This window comes from Heterocephalus glaber, unplaced genomic scaffold (genome assembly GCF_053883595.1).
Source record: "Heterocephalus glaber isolate CG9 unplaced genomic scaffold, H.glaber_assembly_v1.0 deba00001246, whole genome shotgun sequence".
In the NCBI taxonomy this organism is placed as follows: domain Eukaryota; kingdom Metazoa; phylum Chordata; class Mammalia; order Rodentia; family Bathyergidae; genus Heterocephalus; species Heterocephalus glaber.
The window spans coordinates 9,455-15,795 of NW_028258226.1; the positions used below are offsets into that span (position 1 = coordinate 9,455).

Sequence of the window (6,341 nt, forward strand, 5' to 3'; positions counted from 1 at the left end):
ACAAGCAATAATTTTATTTTTTGGTAATGTTATAAGCTTATCAGAATTTATATAACATTCCATATAATAAACATCATTATTTATTCTAACAAATTAATCGTTCTCATGTACAAAATCATAGTCATGGGAATTATTGGCTGGCTTAAAATAAAATTACTGTGTGTTAAAACCAAAACATAGAATGGGATACTGTGATGGGAAAATATCTCTCATATGCTTGTGCTCATTATTTTTAAAAGTTGTATAGTTCTGTGCTTCCACATAATACATATATTTATTTATAGTAACACATTGAATTTTACAACAAAAAATAAACATTTTTCAGAAAGTTATGTATGCTCTAGGCTGACAAGATGGTCAATGATCCTTTCCAAGTTTTTGCTGTCAAAAATTGGATGGGACAACCAATGAGTGTAGAAACTCAATGTTTATTTAAATTTTAAAAAAATAAATGTAAGAACCTAAAGATTTATGTAAAGGTGCAAATTTCCAATGATAAATGCCATTATGTTGTATACCTAAAATGTACCAGTAAAATTAATTTTAAAAAAGAAATGTAAAAGAAGGAAAAAAGACAAAGAAGGAAATGAAGCATTTGTCAAGAAAGAGAAGAAAAGGTAGGAGAAGACAAAGAGGAGGAGGAGAAAGAGCTCTGAATAGGAAAGAAGATATGCCTTACACAGAAGATGACCCACTGAAAGACCCACTGTCTGCTACATGCTCTTTTGACTTCAGATCCAAGCTGTCAGAAACTCTCTGTGCAGGCATCCTGCCCGTAATTTGCAAGCTGTCCATTATTGTCAGGTCATGCCCTCTTATCTAGCCTATTCACCATGCCCTAATCTCCTGCCTCATGTGTATTATTAAATTTTGAATCTATTGGTGTAAACTATAATTTTTTCAGGACAAATGTGAGCTTTGGGTCCTGAATTGTATTGGTTAATTTTTTAAATATAACCAATTAGCAGACTCCATAGCAATGATAATTAGGCCATTTAATCTGTAGATTTTGCCTTTGCTACCAGCTTCATGAAGGCTCTGCTGACTTCTCTGTTGTGGAAGCTATAGATGAGGGGATTCAGCATGGGTATAATGATAGTGTAGAAGGCAGACACCATCTTGTCCCAGGTGGGGGACTGGTCAGAAGTGGCCCACCTGTAGATGAACATCACTGCTTCATAATACATGCCCACCACCATCAGGTTAGAGGATCAGGTGGCAAAAGCTTTGTGGCAACCCTCACCTGATCTCATGAGGTTGATAGCCAGAATAACAGGAGTGTAGGAAGCAAAGATGATTGATACAGGAAAGAGAAGCATAATTACACAGCAGAAAATGATTATGCATTCAAATATCTTGGTGTCTGTGGATGAAAGAGTGAATAAGGCAGGGACATCACAGAAAAAGTGGGTGATTTTGCAGCCACCACAGTATGGGAAGGACATTGTAACTATAATGACAATTATACCATCCAGTGAACCAAGAATCTGGGAAGAAGCCACATGAGGGCACAGAGTTTCTGGCTCATGAGCACTGGAAACCTTAAAGGCTGCAAATGGCAACATAGCAATCATAGGCCATTTGAGCCAGCAGGAAACACTCAGCTCTGAGTAGGGACACATAGAGGAAAATCTGGGTCCCACAGCCTGCCAGAGAGATGGATTTCCTGCCAGACAAGAGTTGACCACCATCTTGGGGACAGTGGTCCAGACCAGCATGAGGTCCATGAGGGAGAGCTGGCTGAGGAGGAAGTACATGGACATGTAGAGCTGGGCATCCAGATAGATGAGCAGGACCATGGCTGTGTTCCCCATGCAGGCCACTGTGAAGATGGCCAGGATCAGTGTGAACAGGAAGGTGTGGAAGGGGCAGTGGTCAAAGATTCCCAGCAGGATGAAGTCCGAGTTGAAGGTCTGATTTTCCCAGGCCATGGTGAATGCATTTACTGTGGAGAGCACACATGACACGTGGGCAGAATTGTGTAACAGAAATACCATGTTTACTTTTTTCATTTTTTAATTTCTCTCAGACTGGTATACCTACAGAATTATCTGTAAATCAGAAAAATGTTTATGTAGACATAGGTTTATTTTTTCAATTTTATACTAGGAACAATGAACCTAGTGTTTAGAATGAAGTCATTTCTAAATGTAAACTGAATCTATAGTAGATTTTATAGGAAAAGCACAGAAGGGTTCTCTAAAGATACAAAATTTACTTTGTGGAACCAATTAAATCAAATTGTAGCATGGTTTATCCTCTCACATTTATACTAATAGTCATCCAATTCATAAATTCTGAGGAAGCAATTCTCTTTTCCTTGAAGTCCTTTTATTAAATTGCTCCACATTCACTATATTTTACTTGTGAAAATTCTTTCTTTTGAGTGTGAAGTCCCCTTTTTACCAGTGGAAAGAAGACAAAATTAGTCATGTTCCTAGAAATTGAGAAATCAACAGATAGAAATGCATTAAACAATATTATGGTGATAATAATGAGTTGTCCTAAGAGCAGGACATCATCAAGAGGGTGACCTTGGGCACTCTGGTGGCGGACACTTTTCTGGACAATCCTTTTAAGGAGAGGACAAGAACATAATTCAAACACCTGAGAATGATCACTGAAGCTGAGTGACCCCAGACAATTAATATTTTTAAGCCTTATTTTTGAAATAAAATGAATATTTTCATGTATTTATTGCAGAAGTTTAGAAAAATCAAAATCAATTATTGTCATTCTGTAAAGTATTTAGAATGTTTCCTAGAAAGTAGTTTTGTGCATTAAGTATTTTTAAGTAAACAAATACTATTGGATGGAAAATACTTCCTACTTTAAGTACAAGCTGTTGCAGCATGGTCCCCAGGCACCAATCTCTAGACCCTGTCAACATGGGCTCTTTCTAAGCAGATCCCTTGGGAATAGCCTGTAGCCCTTGCCTACAGAGATGCCCTCTGCCTGCCTCCAGAGCATGCACATTCCCCTTCCTCCCTACTGAGAGCAGGAGCCCTGTCCCAATGTTGGCATCTATAAGACATCCTGCTCTTCTGAGGGTCTCATATTTCCATTCCTTAGGCACACAGTTCTGTTTTACAATCTTCTTACTGTTATCTGTCTATTGTTGCTTTACTTCAGAAACTAAAATCATCTTGGGCTGGGGTACAGTCCTCTGGCTGAGTGGTTTCCTAGAATGCACAAGGCCCTGGGCTCAAATGTTACTAACCACAACAAAATGTTCAAACTTCAGCGGGAGGAGAGGAAATTTAAGTCTCTTACAATAGTGTGCATTTAGTGACATATGCCTTAAAATTGTGTAAATCATCCTCAAAGTTTACCTATATGATAAATATTCGTCAAATCATGAATATGAAATTCAGAACTTCTATATGTCCTGAATACTGTAAAATACCTCTAACACAGGTGGCTTTTATATATGGATAAAAAATGGGATGGAGAGTGGAAAGGAGTCCTGTTGGTGGGGTAGAGAGTGTGCAAATTGACTGAGGGTGAAAGACAGTTCATACTAAAAGAAAGATCACTGGAGTTGGAGACATATTCATATGGACAGGGGATTCAGGAGAGAGATAAATGAGGCAAGAGTGAGGTGGCTATCTCTTGGCCTTTTGGCTAAGATCAAGTGTAAGAGGGAATGTGGCTGAGTGCAGACTGCAGGCTCTGACCCTGGCTTGTGCCTTGGACATGCTGCATTCTGCCAACAGACTGATCGGTCTTCCAGATAAAACATGATGGCTAGGCACTGTGCCATACACAAAAAGAATGGAAGAACTGTGCCTTCTTCCAGCTGCAACTGGATAATAGGGAACTGCAACTATTTGGAAAAGAATATTATTGGTAAAGGATAAAAATAAGAAGATCGGGAGACAGGAGTCAAAGAAACTAGAGACCTAAGTTGTGATCAAACTCACACCAGGCTTCCAAACCTGCACTCTATCAATTCATTTTCTATGCTTTTGACCAGGTAGTGGCCAGGCATTGTAGACTCAAGGCTCTGTGTCTTTTTCATACACTACTTAATGCTTTGTATAGAAAACTTGCAAAGCAATGTTGGCCAACACCTGAATTCTGTTGAGCCTGAGCAATGCACTACGACTGGAGGGAGGCCTGCAGATGCCCAGTGACTGACTAACAACAGGGGGGAAGCTGGGCTTCCCTGTTCTCAGCATGTTTGATTCTCCTACCTTACCTTAGAACGCTGGGTCTGAGTCCTGCTCAGCCTGGCACACAGGCATGTTCATCACTGAAGCAGTGTCTGTGTGACAAGGTTCTCTAGCCCTAAATTTATCTAGAACATTGCATCCCCCTACAAGACTGAGGACCCACAATAAGAGTAAAGTACTTTTCAGGGTTTCAGGACATCCAAACTCCAATGTTTAAAAAGTCCTCTCCCTGATGCCCTGGTTGGAGGCATGGATGTCTCCAGGCATTCTTTCCAACCTGCAATCACCTAAAATTCCAGGAAAACAGAGCTCAGCAGAGCAGCCCATGATGAGCCCATCTCTTTAAGTGGTGAAATTATCCCATGATGGGAAAGGAAGCTGCCCCCAAGCAGGGAAAATCTCCATGGACCCCGCACGGCTTGAGGGGCAACTCTTTTCCATTGAGATGAATATCCTTGCTTGGTGATATTCAGTTGGAGCTGCAAAAGCCAAGATGAGATAAGGAGCAAACTACTCCAGTCACCTGACATGTTCATGAAGGTTGCTGTGGTCTCTGGGCAGCTGGCCAGTCTGCACCTGTCCAGCACAGTGTGTCTGTCCCTCGCCACTCACACTGAAGTCCTTTCCCACCTGCCTCTCACTTTCTAACTCTGTCTTATTTGCCTGTGACTCTCTTGGATGTGTGCAAAACCTGTTTTTCCATGCTGAGAGACAAGAGCCAACTCCACAGGGCAAACTGATGCCCCATTTCCTTCATGTTAAACCCCTTAAACCCTCTCTGGTGACACCATTACCATGTGAAAATATTATTTTACTTGCACCTCAGCACTCTGACATCATGGAAATAGTTACACAAGTTCTCAGTTGCTCCAACTCACTACTTTTGGATTTTTTATAATTGCAATGTGCTATTCTTTCTAAAAGATCAAAATCTCATATGATCCAGGCAACAAAACTTTTATCACTATATTAATCTTTTCAGCCAGGTGGTGAAGAAAATCATCCAAAAACCTATTTTTGAGTCATCTGTCATGTATTTTTGTACACACTCTGTGTGTTTTTACTGACATTATTCCAATATAGTAATCTAAATGTAGACCTCTTCTCAGCAAGATTATCTTACTTCTAAGTGTTTTTCTTTCCATAACTCTACTTTTGTAAATCACATTCTCCAAGTTCCAACACATGTGCCTCTTTCTTCATGAGTCTCACTTTCTTCACACAGTAAGCTCTATCTATACACGTAGCACTAAAGAGTGTGGCCTTTGCTCTGTTTCATATAAAAGGCAAATATTGTAGACCTTCCATTCAGACCAACTTGAATTTTCGTTTTTATTCAGCCTTTAATTCCTTTGTTGCTTAGGATACTAATTAATCTCTATGAGATTTCTTTTTTTTCCATTTTTCCTGCTTCCCATTAGATTTTTTCAAGACATAATAGGTTAATTCTTATAAATCCCTGTTAAAATATTGCTCACAGAATGAACTTATAAATATTACATTATTATTCAAATCTTGTCACTTTCTTGAGTGATCTTGCAATAAAGTTCACTCTAACCAGAAAACATTTTTGAAACTTTTTCTGTACTAGATTTTTGGTTCCTGGCTGATCAGCTACTTGCTTATTCTGATATACTCTTAGCCAAATCAGAGATACACACTGGTGGAATGTGTAAGGGCTTTATAAAGGCTGAAAGCATGAATGAATTTACCAAATCTATGGGAAGTCTTGCAAGGATTCTTTGCATATATTATCTTGCTCTAACTAATATCTTGGATTCATACAGCATCTCTCAAGATATGTTTTCATTTAATTTTAGAAGGAATATATTATGACAAATACACAACCAAATCCACTCATTTTACAAAAGATACAATAGGGATGTGTAGCAGATCAACAGCAAAAAATCACCTCCCTCCTTGGTGAACTTTAAATAACAAAATTTCTAATAGCTGGTTCTCTGTCATTCTCTGGCCAAGGCACCCACTTTAACCCCAACAGACTGACAGTTGTCACAGTCCCCCCAGCCTCATATAGATGAAAGCCAGTGACTGAGTAGAAATCAGCCCTCACTGGAACCCTGAGCAGAGGTTGGACAACTGCTTCTCAGAAACTCAGGAAACTCATGCATCAGAAAATGTGACTCATAAATAAACCAAAAGAAT

The 6,341-nt window shown here is 39.3% G+C and overlaps 1 pseudogene; it reads right to left on the minus strand.

The window, feature by feature from the left end:
* Nucleotides 1-995: 995 nt before the first annotated feature.
* LOC101720704 (olfactory receptor 2M3-like) lies at nucleotides 996-1,931 on the minus strand (annotated as a pseudogene).
* Between the last annotated feature and the right edge of the window lie 4,410 nt (nucleotides 1,932-6,341).